Source organism: Protopterus annectens, chromosome 5.part1 (assembly GCF_019279795.1).
Source record: "Protopterus annectens isolate FY-2018-M chromosome 5.part1, PAN1.0, whole genome shotgun sequence".
Classification (NCBI taxonomy): domain Eukaryota; kingdom Metazoa; phylum Chordata; order Ceratodontiformes; family Protopteridae; genus Protopterus; species Protopterus annectens.
The window spans coordinates 803,329,153-803,349,716 of record NC_056736.1 but is presented as its reverse complement, the minus strand read 5'-3'; positions in this window follow the sequence as shown (position 1 = coordinate 803,349,716).

Below are 20,564 nucleotides of genomic sequence, written 5' to 3'. Positions count from 1 at the left end.
CTGAGAGGGCCATTTCCACCTGTGTGTCTCTGATGTCTGGGATACTGTACTTTCCGGGTATTGTTGTGGGCTCTTTAGGGGGTGAAGTTTGCAATAAATGTATCTGCAAGAATGGTGGCGATATCAGTAAGGTCAGTATATTTTGTGCTATATTGTACCGGCACACTGAAAATCTGTGTGTTACCACTTATATCCTTGACATAGCCAAAGAAGGCTTTGTGGTTATCTTTCATATCCCTGCCTATTTTCCTGTTGATGTTAGCCTTGATGATTTCATGAGGGAACTATGTTTCTTACTAATACTGGCCACGGATGTCTGCCCTTCTTGGGTTTTGCTTTTTTTCTGGACTACTGTTCTACTTCTGTTGTATAGCCTGTTTATTGCAGGGGTCCACCAGACTGGTGTCCTTGTCTAGGAGGATTGAGCCTTGCTTTCCCAGTGATGGCACAATCCATACATCCTTGTAGGTGCTTATAGAGTGCATTTGTAAATCTTTCTGTATCTTGAGCAGTGTTTTCCCTTAGCGTGGGGGCTGTGAAACCTCCCACCTCTGTCTTTAGTAGTGTGAATTTAGCTGTAGGAAAGATATCACTGTGGTTTTCTTGGGTGGGGAAGATGGTTGGGTGTGGAAATCATCAGTGAATAGTCCACGGTCAGATTTAATCAGTGACCGGTTTACCTCTGCTGTGGTGCACCTGTCACCCATGTTGGTGATTACCACTTCTAGTATGTTTCCACCTCTCATTAGGGAGAATGCCATCTGACACAGGGCATATGACATGATAAATTCCAGGAAGCGCTGGGCCTGGAAGTGAGTGCTCGAGTAAGTTTCCCAGTTAATGGTAGGGTAGTTGACATCGACCAATACCAGGGTGTTCGGTAGGACTGTCATGTTTTCCACTGTCTCCAGGTAGGAAGATTGGTGGTCATGGGTCAAGGAGAGTGATCTGTAGCAGGCCACAGTTTGCATTGCAGTTGTGGCTGATGTTAGCTGCACACGGATGATCTCAGAGGTATCATGCTGCCCCACTAACCTGGAGGTGTTGGTATCCCTGATGAATATGGATACACCCCCTCCATGTCTGTGTCAGTTCATGTTCTGTGGTCAAAATGTGTGGTATGGTTTATAGTCCGGTAGTGCTGGTGTGCTCTCAGGTGCCTTAAAACAGGTCTCAGTTACTGCACAGATGTTGATGTTGTCCATATGGAGGAGTGCTGTGAGTGCGTGCATGTTGTTATTACAACCACTGGCATTGAGTAGCATAACCCTCAATGATTTTGCTATTGTGCTGTTTACAGAGGTTGGATTCACCTTTGAGACTTGCCTAAAAAAGGCACCATGGGGGCGCCAATAGCCTTGGCCAGTATTCCAAAGTCTAAGGCTGACACATGCAAGCCGGTATGGTATTGTTGCATGCATGTTTCCCATCTGTGCTTGTTTCTCATCTTTCCTGTAGGTAACCTACTGGTAAGCAACAGAAAGCTTTAAACTTATACAAGTCTTCTAGCTTCCAAGATAGGCTTTTGTAGTGATTAAGTATCAGTTTTTTGTATGTTCTTGTTGTACATAACTGTTTTCTAACTACATGGTGATTTTTCACTGTATATTGTGATCTGAAAGCTCTGTTTATTCACATATTATGTCTGTGATGGCCTGCACTTTAGAGGTTCACAGATAGGTAGTAGGCTATCTGCCCAAGGGCATTTAGAAGCATAGCTACAGTGTGTTGGCTTTCCCTGCACCATTGATGAAGTAACTGAGACTCTGTCAAGCATAGCCGATGAAGTGATTCCAGGCAGAGTTGCCGGAAGCTGTTGAAGACTGTGGTGGCGGTGGGTGATAGGGGCACTTAGTAATCTAAAGAGGGCATGTTACCGTAAAAAATCAACACCATTCAATTTTCCCAACAGGTCTTACAGCTGTAAAACTGAAGGGGCTCCCCCACCCCCTGGCTGTATGGTTCTGGGATACATGATCCCAGGGGTGTATATTCTGTTACCCATTCACACATCAAGGTTTCACATGAAGTGTGTCAGTAAGGGGCTATGCCTAATGTAGTTAGGAAATTAATTTATACTTCCTCATTTCATTTGTTATGTTTTTATTTCAAGAGTTAGTGAAGCTCAGTGGGTTTGGGCACCTCCGTCCTTTGCCTAGCCTAGCTTACACATAGAAGTCATCTAAATAGGAAATAGGCAGAAGCAACGTTAATGTCAATAGTGTAATGGTTACAGCATTTGCATAGTATCTGTGTATTCCTGGTTCAAATCCCAATAAAGTCAGATATGTTTTTCATGTTAAAAAGTATACCTTAACCACAGCGTGCATATCTAGGTAGTATTCTTCAGTCTAATAAACATTTGAAACACCCATATGAATCCATGTGTGCTGGTAATGTAATGTAAGCACATAGCGAGATGTTACTTCACTGAAATGTATATATCCTGAGTAGTTAGCAGATGTGGCCATGCTTGCGCGCACAGGATATAAGTTTTAAAGTTTGTTTAACTGCTGCTTTAATGTCACACAAACACTTTTAAACATGCTTACAACTGCTTAAATGAGCCTTATTCTGGAGTAAAACACATTTTTAAAGCATTACAGGTGTTGAACCTTGGACCATGCACACCATGGTCATGGAACTTACCACTAAGCCATCTGAGCTGTATATATGTTTCATGCTCTTTAGACTACACCTTATACTATAGGCATTCCACAGTACTGACCACAAATGGGACAGCCACTTTGTGTACATATGTACAGTACATTGTAATGTACTGTAGTTTATGAATCAACATATACAAGTCTACATATGTATAACTGTTACAAATTAATATATATATATATGTGTATGCATGTCAGTGATGTCTGCACATAGATAGAAATATATATATATATATATATATATATATATATATATATATATATATATATATATATATACAGTTACATTTATAGCCATATGTATAAACATCTATTAACACACTTTGTGACACAGAAGCAATCCAAAGGAATTGAAGTGTACACAAAACACATGCAGCTCTGCTTTTATAACTATTAATATTAACGTAGTTCACCATAGAAGGGATGGTTGTTGTGTATGTGGAGATTGGGGTGGGGGAAGGAATGATGGGCAATGAAATTCTGCATCAAGGAGAGCCTTGGTTGGATGTTCAATAAGTGAACTGGAGGGATATACATTGAGTATGGGGACAATATAAAAAAGAAACAAAACAAGAACCATTCTCATCCATAATACACCCTGTCAGGTCACATTGAAAGACTTAATTCCACAAACATATGAACATTAACATGTATCATACATATGTAAACCAACCGACTGTCACATTTGTTTTCAGTAGTGAGGAATGCCCGTAGTAAAATGTATATTATAAACACCATAACATTTGTACATATTTCAGATGCCTTAGTGGTGACGTCAGTGACTGTGGTGTTCATGGCCCTGGGTGCAAGGGCTGTTAATTTATTTTGAGGGCCAGAATAAGGGCTGTCAGATGCAGGTTGATTAAAACACTTTTAAGCAGTTGTAAGTGGGTTTGCACGACAGTAAGCATTGCTTAAACATGGTTAAACCGATAAGCACTTCACAGGTGTAACCTTTGCTTAATGTCAAGCAGACCACGGGCAAACCTGCTTACAACCGCTTAAATGTGCGTTAATCACACTTTCCCTACCAGTGCCTGTTCTGAAAGGTAAAATAATAACCACTTCCCAGATTGGAACCCACAACCATGTACACCATCCTCAGAGTAACCTAACACTAAGCTTCCTGAGATGTAACTATGCCAGTTGTGTATTCAGACAGGTTAAAACACAAAAGGGAGGATTGTGTGGAAATAGGACAAACCGCCATGTACCCAATGAATGGTGTATGCTATATATATATATATATATATATATATATATATATATATATATAGAGAGAGAGAGAGAGAGAAAGATACATAGACACATGTTGATATATAGAGATATACATATATATGTAGATATATAGATAGGTTAAAAACATGTACACATCTATGGAGGTACATATAAACGTATGCAATAATATATATTATATATCTATATCTATGCACACACACACACACACACACACACACACACACACACACACACACACACACACACACACACACACACACACACATATATATATACACACACACACACACACACACACACACACACACACACATACATACATGTGTGTATACAGCATCTGAAGTGTTCAAATCTGAGTATAACATGGACCATAGCAATCACACATTCTGCCACCCCCAAACAATATGAACATAACATATGAAGAGTATATAGCAGTACTCTATTACAAATATGTTCTGTGGACATGAGCCAAATAGGGTTAGTCACCAACACAGCTACAATGACTGCAAATATCCATGACAGAAATACACAGACATCTTTCATTTAGTAAAACTTTATTACATTCCAATGTATTGTCAAAAGGATTCAAGGACTAACAATACCTGCATGCTATACAGGAAGCATTTAACAGTGCCTTAATGAATCAGCCCGCAGTTACCATAGTATTAGTCCACTAAGGGATACGTGTTCACATAGGGAAAGAACCCCCACGCACATATAGAATATGTATAAAAGCAGTTCCTACACACCTGCATCTGCTATGTACATCCACCAACATCTCCCCCACACCCAAACTAATTACAACAATACATACTGTCATACTATAACCAATTATTCACCCACTGTACGACATCTGCTGAAACCTTAACATACCTGGACAGAGACACACTAACATGGCCCTATGTGAAATAGTTGCTGTTATATAATGGAACAGCTGCTGATGTTACAGGGTTTGTTTGAACTAATCCTGTTTCAGAGGGTTGAAAAGTAATTACACCAGGAAGTGTTACCAATTACTGATTATCAGCATGGTATGATACACATTTACACCAAACTAAAGATGTCTGGTGAGCACACTGTAAACCCCCTAACATTATATGCATAGCCATACAGCCTTGAGCTGGTCAAACATCCTGGCCAGAATGAAACATATGCAGAAGTATTAGATACAGACAAACCCTGTACAAGTAGCAATGTTCAGAAATATTACAGCAGTACTCACATGTAGACCAAATCTTCTAGGCATTACACACAATATATTTATGTTTGTCTCCATGCAGCTGTTGCAATAGATTTCAAACAACACTTCCAGGCTGTCTTCCTCACAAGTAAGGCAAAGGGACAACGCCCGAGTGGAGTACTCAGTTATACTCCACCATTGCCATGGTATTGACTAAGGGAGTAGCTGCACAGCTGATGTGCATGTAATTAACTACTGTGGAACACCAACTGGTGATCAGGATAGCACGTTACTGACCTCTATCTATAAAAGGATGCCTTGTCACACATTCAAACCATCTGTATCTACATGCAGAATAGTAAAAATACCCAACAGAAGATCGAAACACAAACCGAAAACTATTAATATACCAGTCAATAACACCTCCAATTACTAAGAAGGTATGTATAACATTTATTATGTCTGTGTCTGTAGTACCTGTTCTGTAATAATTATAGCATAATCAATGCATATAGTGGAAATAGCTATATTGCAATGATGTATTGTTGAGCAGTAGTAATGCTTGTAGTATTCTATGTGTGTACTGCTGTAGGTCACAAGGCAAACACCTCATACACCACAAGGGATGATATATATGGGCTTGGAATTCACCAATTCTTTTCCAGCCACTGTCAGTGTCAGGGATGGCCAACAAGTATGTGCTATAACAGGGGATAGTATATGTTGATATATTGTAACAGTAGACATATGTATGTGTGTATTAGTGAGATGAACATGTCAAAGGTGGGCTTACTGTGCAAATATGATTTGCATTGTGGGATATTGTGCCAATAACTGTAATGTACAGTATTTTAGGCAGATCTGTATTCCATTTTACATATAATTTCTGCTATGTTATGCAAACATTAGTTATGTCTATTGGCAATTACAATACTCAGTAACAGGATACATATGACTTGTATTAATCCGACAGTTTAGCAGCATGATAGCAAAGAAAATTGGAAGAGCTAGGTAACTATCCATGCACATAAGACATGTAATATTCACCTCACTAGTATCGTTTGCAAGCAATAACAGCTGTGTGTGTGTACATGTTATGCAAATGTGTAGTGACCCTTGTTACAGGGCTGGCCCAAATGGCTATGTGGATATTGAAAGTAGAGACACACTGGTTGAACTTTCAGGTTTGTGTAACCTAACCACTCATTGCCAACCTAACAGCAGCTTGCAAATACTGTATGTAAGGTTGTGCACAGTACTGGTAATGAAACATGTTGCATATAATCTGTAACTCCTGTGTAACATCTGCAGTAGGAGTGTAAGATGTAGGAGACTGCTGCCCATGTGTAATAGCTGCTTCATAGGTGATGGCTTACACTATCTGATTATATCCTGATCATGTTGATAGTGACTGCAGAGTCTATTGATACTTGACAACTGTTTGGGGAGCGGGTGTCTGTGCCCAACAGAGCTCATGGTTCTGGTGGATATGTGAGTATATACCCAGAAAAGGATACAAACCTGTTGACACTTGCATCATCTGTAATCAACTATCAAGATGTGATGTGCTCCTCAGAGGAGGATTGCTGCTAAAAATAGTTACTATGTTTCTGTAATAGCCAGTGTTGTCATGTCCATAACACAAATATTTACTTGTGAGCATCACTGTCTAAAACACCTTTATAAGCAATATGTAAACTAAATACAGTACTTGGTAATTGTAGTACTGAATGTTCATACAGGCATGTCCACTAGTCAGCTGCAGGTGTTTACTAATGTCAGCTTTGTGTATGTGACCATCCTGGGGGAATGTAATCTCTATGCCATGTACACTGCCAAACCCACCTAACACCACACCCCTCATATTGTCTGGGATGCAGCTACAGGGGTAAGCTGGAAGGCAGTCCAGTCTACAGCAATGACTGGACTGGACAGTCATGAGGTGAGGTGTAGGTTAACACGTGCATCTCATCACCACAACCAACACATACCCTTACCAGAACACAGTAAGGACACCCACACATACCACCAGAAATCACACACATTCACAGTGGCTTCTAAGTATCTGACCAAGCAAGAGAACTCCCAAGCTGGAATAGACAGACAGCAAAATACAAAAACTGTATGACATAGTTTGCATAATTGTGCCACACCTCAGAACATGTGGCCAGAAACATGCCCAACAGTGCTCATTTGTGAATGCAAACTCTAGCATTATGTTACACACCAAGCTATACGAGAGCAGACATATTGTCAGCTGCCTGTCTGCCATGATTAGCCACATACCCATACACTCAGACCACATTTTGAACTATAAAACACATGGCTCTGGCATATTCTATGTTGTTGTGCAGAACCTGTGATGCAGTAGCCTGGACTGCATGGAAACACACATGTAGGAATTGTCAGGTCTTGTAGCCCATGCAGGTATGGCCCAAGGCCTGGGTAGCATTCTGACATTGGCTAGAATGATACTGCAGTACAGGGACAAAAGGATTGTATTCCACAATTGTCTAATGTACTGGTATAATTCAAAGGGTATCCAGTATCTCTCTTCCTGGGATAACATGGTTGACAGACCATGATGCTTTGAAAGACAGGGCCTGCACCTGTCACCCCTGGGAATCTGGATACTGGCTAGGGCACATGCTTCCCCTATAGTGCCTTCATCATGCCAAGTTCCAGTGAAAGTTCACTGCTGTAACAGGGACAGCCAAGCAATAAACTGTGGGTCTCGCTACTCAATGATACATTTCAGAAATTCTATATGGACTCACTTACGTCAATCCTTAACATGGAGAACATATATGTGCAGTGACTGAGATATGGTTCAATGCTCTGGAGAGCACCCCTGCATGACCATGTTATAACACATATCTCACCTCTTGGCCATTATCCTTTATTGGAACACATGGGCCACAGGTGTGTTCATATTCCTGAAGGATATGTACACCCCCATGCTAGTTGCACTTGCATAACATCAGATGCAGTATGCTGAGCAACTACCTTTGTGCCAAAGTGGAATCCAAATTGCACCTTGTGACATATAACCCACCATGCCTCAGAATTCCCAACTGTCATATTGTGCTGTAATGGGGAATATTAGGTTTGAGACAGAAAACCATAATAATGGCTACTCTCAACTATCCCATTATGAACTGGGAAGACCCATCTACCAACACCTGTGCTCAATGCATGTTGGATTTAATCAACCCCAATGACCTGGATCACCATAGTCACACAAACAGGACTAAAAGTATGCTACACATAGTCAGTCTCCAAAGCCAACGTTATGCTTCTTAAGAGTGAAGTGGTGACTGTCATGGCACCCATGCAGATGGACAATGCATGTGCAAATGCTAAATCCTATACAAATGCACTTTAAGCACTCACATAAATGCAGTGATTGTGCCATTGAAACAGAACCAAGATTCAACCAAACACAAACAGGAAGGCAAACTGGTGTTACCCTGCCTTAAACTGTACCACAGAAGGTAGTAACTCTTGCAAGAGTGAACACACATGAGTGGAGGTGATCCCTGGTCAGCCTCAGTAAGATGCAGATACACCATATAAAGCCAGACAAAGCTACTGTGAAACTAATCAGCCACATATTATGAAGCCAACTACAGAGCATTCTATAGCTGTGTCATGAATCGTAATGGCAACAACAAGACCTGCCCCATGCTTCACAGCACTATGGCATGAGAAGTACTGCACCTACAGAAATAGCACCTGTTCATCCAGATAGGGTCTTGGATAACCTAAACCCACACTCACCCCCCCCCCAACAGGTACACATATTTGTATATCCATGTACACTACATAGCCCCTGTAATAACAACTATGCAGGTACAAGCTGCACTCTCTAAAGCCATACATACAGCTTGCATGGGACCTGTCCGCATCCCAGGGTGTATCCTACACAAATGTCAGAACAATGTGCTATCCACATACACATCATGTTCAATCATAGCTTCATGTCAGGCTGTGTACACACTGAATGGTGCACAGCAACAGTTATCACACCCTAGAAAGGTGGAGACACCACTGATAATGGGAAATAGTGCACTACTACACTGCTGTGTCTAGTCTGTAAGGCCTTAAACCTTGATCAACTTATTTGTTGTAGTCAGTACAGGTGTAAATGACAGTAGGGTTGATTCACACAGCATATCATGACCTTGCCAGGTCTTAGGACACCATCACCCATACTGTGTACCAGCTACACTCAGTAAACTAGGTGTACATTCCTATGTCACAGGAGTGGTTAGCAACTGGACTGCTGGTAGAATCAACACCACAGAAGGTGTCTAATACATGCACATCAAACCAGTGTCAGCTACAGTAATACAGGGTTAATTCCTGGTACCCCCCTCATTGTTATCTATACCACACAGACTAACACAGAAGGCATCTGCTTATTGAAGTTTGCAAATGACTATGAACTAGGAGCAAAAGTTGACTCAATGAGTGCTGTGGGCAACATACAGAAGGGCCTTTGTGGGTCAGATGTGTGGTGTGTGACGTATGGCCACAATCTGACAGCTAAGTATTGCATTGTTATCTCCTATGTTAAAAACCCTGTACCCATGAACTACCACCTAGGCAGCGGTCAACATAATGGAAACTGTGTGTGTATGGGATGCAGCTGGACAGTAGTCTTTCCTTTGATAGTTACTTCACCACACCAGTCAGGTAGTCATAAGTGGCACCCCTAATCATGACAGAGTGCCATCCATGAATATAGAGATCATTGTTCAGCCATACTCAACACTCAAGTGACCCATAATAGATCACATATTTTCTTTAAGGGTTATTGGCCATGTTCAGATGGCCTACACTGGCCTTCCCAATTCCTAGCTCCACTATGTAGCATGATGCCACAGAGATGTTGGACATGCTACACTTACACATCCTGATTTCAAATAAACACATACTTCATGGACATCCACCTTTCTAGTACAAGGATCACAACATGCCTGACAGATTCCTATCCCATACACTTTACATACTCCTGCCATACTATGCATCCCTGTCCAGCAAAGCTGCACATTGCCCCTCTTTGAGACATGGTGTGATGACCGCATGGCAAATATATCAGTGACCCTGTGGATCAGTTCTGTGTCACTGCTTGAACTGGCCACTGAAACTTAACTGTCTGTTGGCTACAGCTAGGTAACCTTTCAGCCTAGGCTCATAAATGGCCCAGGGCATATAGCCTACTAGTTCACTATGACCATACATGCTATAGTTGATATCCAACCCTGCAAATACCATCAAGCTAGCCATTGTCCCATGTGTTTCACATGTGCAATACAGGTAATACATGGCAGGATGCTAAACTGCTGTACAGTGCCATGTACATGTATATGGCAAAACACATACATGTAAAACTTTCTGTGAACAAGTCTGCAGGGTCACAGGTCATGTCCCTTAAGGCTGTGTATGACTATATATGTAACATACACACAGCATTAAGGTCTATTGCATTAATGTAAACACATCCAGGCATGTGCTGATAGGCAAAGACACCAGTACAAGCAAACAGACATGCCCACATCAATACAACAGCCACACGGAGTATGAGCAATGTCATCACTTGACACACACATATATGGTGATAACATCAAATCACCAGTACGTGTCAAATGTGTGTGAGTTAAACATGTCAGTGGTGTTAGTGTCATGTAGATTTGCAAAGACATATTTGTAATCTTAATAAATTTGATACACATGTATGTTCAGTTGTATTTCTGTACTTCTCTGTGAGTTACTGTGACCTGTCTCCATCATTATGTCTTCCAGGTATGCCGCGTGCCAGCATACACCCACTTGGAGGATGAGGTCCTCATTCAATACCTCTTTGACAACCATGTAATACTCTTCAACCATGTGCCACAGGATGCACATTAATGGGATGCCCAGTGGGAGGAACTGTGCAGGAGGGTAAGTGATGTTGGTGGCCACAGTCGCACCTATCAGCAGATGCGCTGACACTGCACTGACATTATTAGATGGGCGAAACAGAGTGCAAATGCAATCGCCAGGGAACAAGGTGCAACAGGTGGGGGGCCACTCACCCAGCCCCCACTCACACGTACCGAGGAGCTACTGGCCAACCTGGGGACACCTGCAGAACTCCATCCACAAGCTTTAACTGGTATTATGGAGGTGGGTGTCTCACAACCACTGAGCCTGGAGTTGCCTGGTAAGGCACTACTGCACATATAACACAACTATATTTCATATAGATACATGTGTTACTGTACAATATGTAATGTAACATCATAAGCAAGGCATGTATGCACACATGCCACATACTATAGTTTGCTACTCTATGTATGCACAGATGTGTATACTCCATAGTATAATGATGAATAGCCACCTACCGGATAAACGCTCCTTTGCCAAACAAATAAAAAATAATAAATTCAGAACAGTGGTAGGCAAGGAGTGAAGCAGGGCTTAAAAGTATCAAAGTCATCCAAGAATAAATTCAATCCACGAGTATGAATGTTGATATTAAGCAGTAGAATTCTTTATTAAACAGACAAGCACTTTCGCTATAGGTAGCTTCTTCAGGTCTATTACAAAGTTAATCAATCATAGTTGCTCTATTTATATAATGGCAACACTGAGTTGAAAGTTCATTGCAACATGCTCATTACATATTTAAAAGGGTAACATAAAATATTATACATAAACATAAAAACATCATCAAATGTATATATGCTCTCATTCCATAAAAGACATGTATAAGTTCAAAAAATATTTAAAAATATATATGTATATATGTATTTAAGTAAACTTAATAAATATCATAAATATATAAAATCTGATATAAAAAATATACATATATATGTATTCATTCAATTGTCACTAATCTTGTATTTACCTAAATACTATTATAAATATTCAAAAGTACATAGATGGAGAAAAAATATGACTTAAATAGCACCTCCACTGACTGATAAGAATGTGTATATATATATACATATAAATATATATAAAAAATATATGAAAAATATATATAGAGAATGTATATGTAAAAAATATATATAAACTATGATTGATTAACTTTGTAATAGACCTGAAGAAGCTACCTATAGCGAAAGCGCTTGTCTGTTTAATAAAGAATTCTACTGCTTAATATCAACATTCATACTCGTGGATTGAATTTATTCTTGGATGACTTTGATACTTTTATACTCCATAGTATAGTCTATTGTACTGGCATATGTGCTAACATGCACATTGCACCCTGTAGCTATCATACAGGTGTGGATAATGATCTTACTGCTGTGACACTCCTATTTAGGTACATCTGGTGTTTTGCAGGTGAGATTGTTATTATTTATCAGGCTGGATAATGCACAGATCAAATTAATTGCATGCTATCTGCCATGTGGCCATTTAACATGCATACACATAATGTATGGTGGTCCTGTTAATATATACTGATCAGGCCTGCAATGCATCACAGTGGCTACCCATGTGGAATAATTTAAGACTATATAAAACACCTACACTAAACCTTACAAACTGTCATTGCCAGATGTGTGGACAGCTGTGAATACAATGGTGGAGGTGTGGTTCACTGTAGGGACATGTACTACAGATCAGCATTACACATGTGGGGAATACAAACAGTACTATACAGAGAGCATATGTGTGCACACACTCTAAATGTTTTGGAGCTAGAGTATGACCAGCCCACAGGATTCACCCTTGTGGATTATACCCTTGCTATGAATGTCACACAATGTCATGCGCTATCTGACATGTCCATGACATTTAGTGGGCTGACTGCAACACTGCTTAACTATCCTGCAAAACATGATAGCTCACATCCCAAACATACCACCCTTTGTCTGCATAAACCTATCCTCAGTGGAGCATATGACATCTATGAGTGTATGTCAAATGGGACAACATTGACATGTGAAATAGATGCCCATCACAACCATTGGACAACGCATGTTTACACATGGCCATGGAGGATGGCCAGAGACATGAAGCACCATACACAGTAGAAGTGATGTACATGTGTGTACACCCTGTTGTACATTGGCTCAACACAATGCAACAATGGCCTTTGTGTAATGGTGATATTGCAGATGTGAAACACTAAACATCATATAGGCCTGTGCACAGCTTGTGTAGACCTGACATCAAACCACCACATAACATGTCTTGAACATCATGAGTGTGCCATGACATGAAAGCATTTACCTATACAGTATCCAAATACATACATGTGTTGCACAACATACACATACAACCACATCAGGCCACAGATACAGTACATTCACCTTGCTGGTGTCAGACATCACTGTCATGCTTGCTCCTCATGTGTGTGAGGTACACAGATGGCATGTGGGACATGGAGTACTACTAAGTTAGCCATGTCTGGGCATAGTTGCCAGGCATCAGCATTATGGTTGCAGATGTGCAGGAGTGTCATCTTTATACCCTTCAGTTACCTTTGTCACACATTCCACATTAGGGTTTAGTGTGTATCATGTGTAACAACAGTAACTGCATGTTGATCTTGATGTTCTGCCTTCCTCTTTCAGGTGTAATTGCATATGCCGGGGGATGTCAGTATGTGCAGTTAGTGTCCCATATGTAAATGTAGACTACTCACAGGTCTGTATGACAATGCCTGCATGCACTTTGTAGCTTCCACATCACAGTTATAATCTCCCAAGTTTCAAACGTGTTTACTGATCAAATGATCCAAGAGCATGATAGCTGTGTAGTAAGCTACTGTGGCCAGAGCTGTCACATCCATAGTGGGTGACATCACAGGTATAGTTACCTGGAGTGGGGGGGGAGGTAAAAAAGTGGTTTAGCAGGTGACAAGGGTAAAGGCCAGTGGAAAAGGTGGCTTCTTATTGGGAAGCAGTAATACCCGCTCTCATGACAGGATGCATACACACACTCAAGGATTCACAGACACAGCAATACACACTCTGACACACACACACAGTTGCCAGTGTTGGGAGGCAAACCCCTGTCTATGTGCAAATCATCATTATAGTACTACGCAATTACAAGACACGCCACAGAGATTACACATGTACAGGTAGTCAGAATGGCTTAAGTTTGAGGACATCAACAGGGAAACTAGATTGTGGTGAGTCTATGTGGAGAGGGGGGTTCATCAATAGGCTATGTAACAACAAGCCTCACCCCAGGGCATACATATTTACAGGCAGTTAGAATGCCCTTCTAAGATTGATGACATCAACAGGGATACTAGATTGCATTCAGTGGATGGAGGGAGGGGGTCTTATCATTTCACTATGGTAAAATACAGCCTCACTCCAGGGACCAGACAGCCACACACACACACACACACACGCACACACACACACACACACACACACACACACACACACACACACACACTGCGGCATTCACAAAGATATACACCTATGCCACACACATACAGGCACTTGACATGTGTGTGATTCAAACACCTGCCTATGTCTTGCTTTCTTCACTTCACTCTGTACAGATGTCTACAACATTGTACAGGAGAGTGAAAAACATTTGGGATGTATTCCCCACCATACGTGACATATATGGGCAGACACACACCCACATGCCAGTACTGTGAATCAAACATCTGCCTATCTCATGATAGGTATTACAGAGTGACAGCACTATTGCACATGCTACAAACCATACTGACTCTTTCCTTTGCCAACTGTGCTGATATATGCACAATATATGTACGGGGGAGGTGTTACTGTTCCAGGTATCAAGAGGTTTGCCTTCAGTGTCACCCTTACTGCATTCTACATTGTGTGTCTTACCCTTCAATTAACAAAACCATAGCTTAGCAGTTACACAGGTTATTGTAGTAATGGTTGTAAAACACCTGTGAGCTGTCCTCAGTAAACATTCATCTGCAAAGTAGCCCCACCACTTAGTAGTTATGCCCAAACATCTGTCCATACCTAAAGTACAGCTTACTGTACTTTGAGCATATTACCATATACAGTTGGCAATGTTGAGGCTGCATTGCAACTGCATGATGTACTAAGACAACAGTCACCTTCAAACATTAGACACTGCACATGCATGGAATCTAAACATACATCAATACATGTACACATATGCAGTCTCCATCAGTAAGTGGACTAGTAGGTCAAGAGGATACATTCCACACCTTCCCCACACCATATGTGAAACCTAGCTGAGCATTACACCATAATGGATGTTGTATTCATGTACTGGTATGACACACAACCACCTTCACAGAGTAGCCAAGTGTACATTTATGCCAACAGCACATCAGCAAGAGACACACACACACACACACACACACACACACACACACACACACACACACACACACACACACAGCAATATTCCATGTCATGATCCCACAAACTGTTAGTTGACAGTTTCACTGTGAAGCCAGGGCACTGTAATGGTCAACAGTGAGCACATCATATTTGCCACACACATCATCATATTTACCACACACACTTCATGATTACTTGAAGAGTGCCAGCAATGTGCTCTGTTTGAGCTAGGCATTACACTTATTCAAGCATGTGTGAGGTCTGTGGCTTGTAAACATCTCACCCCAGTACGTTCTGGCTATTGTGGTAATAAGGTTAATGTCCAGACAGCACACAGCATGCATGGCTTGCAATTGTTGACATGGGGTATATGTAAGAGCTGTGGGCACATATGGCTGTACATGTCATGGACATATCACCTGTAACTACTCAGGAACATACAGAGCATAGCTGTATTTCTCTGAGTCTGTCAATACAGGCTATGAGTGTAGGTCCTATGATCCTGTTATTTGGGTATGTTCGTAGGCATTGCATTTGGTGGACATGTCTAATGACATACATGCCACATGGGTTGTTGTATGATATGATTGGTGTTATGGGTGACCAGTAGAGAGAAATATTACGTCTGTCAACATAGATATCAAACCATATGTACTGTTAGCATTCAGCAGCCATGGATCTATCTTCCATGTGCATGTGTGTAATTAATGTTGCCATCTGTATGTACAAAGGACGGCAACAGCAATGGTATTCTCATTTATGTTGTATGAGTGTGGGATGTACATATCCAGGGCAGGTATATATAGGTCATATTCAACCATGAGGGTGTTGTTTACTGGTGTACAACAACAGCCAACTGTGTTAATGCTGACAACATCCGAGGGACCCTGGCATGTGTACAACTGACCTGGTTACAAACAGTGGCATGAGGCATTATTGCATTGCATAACACATTATGCAACTGTGTCAGTACATGGGTACTTTGCACAGTTGATGTAGGGTTAGGTACAGTCCATCAGTCAAAGGTTATTTGGTGTTCTACCATACTATTTTATACCACCTGTATGGATGTGTGTTGGTAGTCTGAGGACATGGTGGTGGTTGTATATGAGGATACAACCTAGAATGCAGCTTTTGCCACTGTCACCTGTACCTGACTCATCTGTGATGAATTATGTCAGAGTAGTGGTCTTTACTTGTGAGTAGCCTTTATGAATATGTGGACACCACCACCTGGAGTGGTCTGTACTAGTGTTATGGCCCACATGTCTGGATCTGAGTTATATGGTGGTAGTGCTATTGTGCACTACAGAGCCTTCAGCCAGGTGTTCCTCACTGCACAGATGTCAGTATTCTCCATTGTAGGTTCTACATTGAGCAAATGAATTATGAAAGCCACACATCTAGCACTGGTTAGCATAAGCATCCAATGCAATTGCCTTGTAGGTGTCAGGGTGTTACTTCTGTGTTTAGGACTTTTGCCTTGGAATGCCACTATATGGGTAAATGCTACCTAGGTATTATCCAAACTCCCTTGAATCATGGATGCATGTACTCTGTGACAAAGGCATGTCTTCTTTCAGTCATGACATCCCGGAATGACAGACACTGGACAGCATAATTACAGCAGGAGATTGACTCATTGTTTTGGTCAAGCAGTTGCTGCTCGTACCATGACATCATTGCGAGTGGCAGTATTGTGCTTGGTATCAAATGTTACATCTAAGGTGATGGACAGCAGCAGACGTGTAGATGACCAATGTCAGATATGCTTAGTGTAGCGGTCCTGCTAATAATGACAACTGCTAGCACAGCCAGGAGACGTCATCTTGACACCTATACCTCAGTATCATTAGACAATGAGGCTCACATATTATGCTTGCACATGCCACTGTTCCATGTATAATGCCACTGTCCACAACCTGATATCAATGTATGCCTTTCAGGGCAGCAATGTGTGTGACACATGCTGTAGTTAGCATCCACCTGTGTGTCCCAGTTAACCTATTGTCTGTCACTTCCACACATGCATGATTGTATATACTTCACATATATAAGGTAGTACTTCATGTACATGTATGCATGTGTATCACACAGCACAGTCGCAGATATATCATTTATGGGTCACATACAGGTATCTGGTAGTAAACCTGTATGATGTGCATATATACTGACAGTTAAGATGTACATAGCTGTAAACCTCTGTGTTTACAATAGGAGTCCATTACAACATGTTATGTACATCTAAGTTTATGAGCATGCACACTGTGGCCTTCTGTGGTTAGAATCGGAGTGCATCCCAAACAGCCCTGTGCTACTAAGTGTATGAGTGTACCCACTGCCACCTTGTGTAATTTGAGTCAGTGCATCCAAACAAGCCCTTTGTTTCTACATGTATGAGCATGCCCAGTATAACCTTGTGTAGTTGTAGTCATAGTGCATCCCAAACGTCCCTGTGCTACTAAGTGTATGAGCATGCCCACTGTGACCTTGTGAAATTGGAGTCAATGCATCCAAACAAGTCCTGTGAGTCTATGTGTATGAGCATGACCACTGTAACCCTGTATAGTGATAGTAGTTGTCCATTTCATAGATGGACATACTCCAGTTCAGGGCTTGTTGTGCTACAACTATACCTCTCAGGCCTACCTATGTCTTACCTGCAGATGATGTGTCTTGTTTGTGTATACAGGTTGTAATGGACTCCTACTTTAAACACAAAGGTTTACAGCTATGTACATCTTAACTGTCAGTATCCCTGTTGATGTCCTCAATCTTAGAAGGGCATTCTGATGGCCTTGAAATGTGTAATCTCTGTGTCGCATCTTGTAACTGTGTAGTACTGTAATAGTGATCTGTAAATAAGCAGGAGTTCTGATCCCACCTCTGGCAACTGTGTGTGTGTGTGTGTGTGTGTGTGTGTGTGTGTGTGTGTGTGTGTGTGTGTGTCAGCAAATGGCTGTGTGTGAGTATTTGTGTCTGCATCCTGTCATGGCAGTGGGTTTTACTGCTTTCCAAACAGAAAACATCTTTTGCACTGGCCTTTATCCTTGTCATCTGCTAAACCACCCTTTTCCTCCCTCCCCACTGCAAGTAATCAGTCCTGTGATATCAGAAACAGAATCAGAGTAAGTGTAATTGTATGGGTTCTTTGGCACATACCTCAACTGCATACCACTCTACTAGTTACCTTTACATAGGCAAGACGTGTAAGCACAATACTGGCAACTGTGTGTGTTTGTGTGTGTGTGACTACCCTGTAGCCAGGCATACATATGTGTTATGTCTTTTAACATGCTGCACACCATGGTAGTCATCTGTGGTGTGGAGTCTACAAATTATTATATAGTTAGGAATAGAAAAGAATAGACACTCAAGAACGACTACTGTTGGGTATGTTATTTTTCTGTGCCACTGTCGAGCAGTGACACAGATGTGGTTCCCAGGATGTATGTCCATACCCATCATTCCCCCACCCAAACTCCACAATCCCTGGGGTATATTTCCTTAGCCGTCATTCCCCACCCCAAACTCCACATACACAACAACCATCCCTTCTCTGGTGAACTGATTAAGATTTAAATATTATAAAACAAGAGTTGCCTATGTTTTATGTACATGTCAATTCCTTTGGAACCCTTCTGTGTCTCAAAGGATGTTCAGACATGTTTATATATATGGCTATAGTTGTGTCTGTGTATATGCATTTATATATGTGCGTACACATCCCATAAGTGCATATATGTATTTAGTATTTAGTTATAACAGTTGTACATATGTAGACTTGTCTATGTTGTTTCACAGAGTACAGTACATTCAAGGGTACTGTAAATATGTACACAAAGTAACTGTCCCATTTGTTTTCAGTACTGTGGAATACCTGTAGTAAAATGTGTATTATAAAAACCATGAAACATGTATACGACCCAGATGGCTTAGTGGTAAGTCCAGTGACCTTGGTGTGTATGGTCCAGGGTTCAAGACCTGCAAGGGTTGTTGATAATGTCATTTAGGACTGAATAAGACACTTTTAAGCTGGTGTAAATGTGTTTTCACAACAGTAAGCAGCGGGTACATACAGGTAAAAGACATATACAACTCACAGTACACTTGAAATGCCCTTCTTTGGCAATCCTGCTGATGTCACCCACCTAGACATGCACCCCTGGGACTGTGTAATGCTGTAGTGTAATAAACTAGTTTGGTAGGTGTGCTAATCTCAGACTTGCCAACTGTGTGTGTGTCTGTCTACCTGAGAAGGGAACAATGCTTTTTAGAGTATGTACATTCCTTACAATTCACATACTCAGTTTTGGCAAGGGTGCTGATGTCACCCACCTAGAAATATACCTCAGGGAGTGCTTTAACCCAATAATTTCTTTAGTGTGTCCTGTAACTGCGTAATGCTGTAGTGTGATAAACTAATTTGGTAGGTGTTCTAATCCCAGATTTGCCAACTGTGTGTGTCTGTCTGCCTGAGAAGGGAACAATGCTTTTTAGAGTATGCACACTCCTTACAATTCACATACTCAACTTTGGCAAGGGTGCTGATGTCACCCACCTAGAAATACACCTCTGGGACTGCTGTAACCCAATAATCTCTGTAGCACGTTGGGTAACTGTGTAATGCTGGAGTGTGATTTAGAACTGTGGTAGGGTTCCATCCACAACCATGGCAGTTATGTATGTTTTCTGTGTGTTTCAATGTCTGTGTAGGGAGCAATGCATTATAGCCTACTTACTTGCAGGACATTTACAATGCCCTACGTTGGTGATCCTGCTGGTGTCATTTCTTGTCAAATACACTTCTGGGGAACAAGTTCCCTAGTAATCCTCGGGGTGCATCCTATAACATCTCCATGCAGTAGTGTGATATAGATCTTGGTCACGAGTTCTATACCCATGCATGTCAGTTGTGGATGTGGTGTGTGTGTCTCACAGTCTGTTTTGTGAGCAATGCATTTTGGGCTATTCACTTGCAGGAAATTTTAATTGACCTACTTTGGTAACCCTGCTGATGTCATTCCTTGTGAAATACAGATTTCAATCAGCCAAGAGACTGTGTTGGCAAGCCATACCCCTAAATCTGGCAAAAGGCCTGGTGAACAAAGTAAGCAACCCTACTATTACACAGAATACAGTCTGAACCCATGTGTC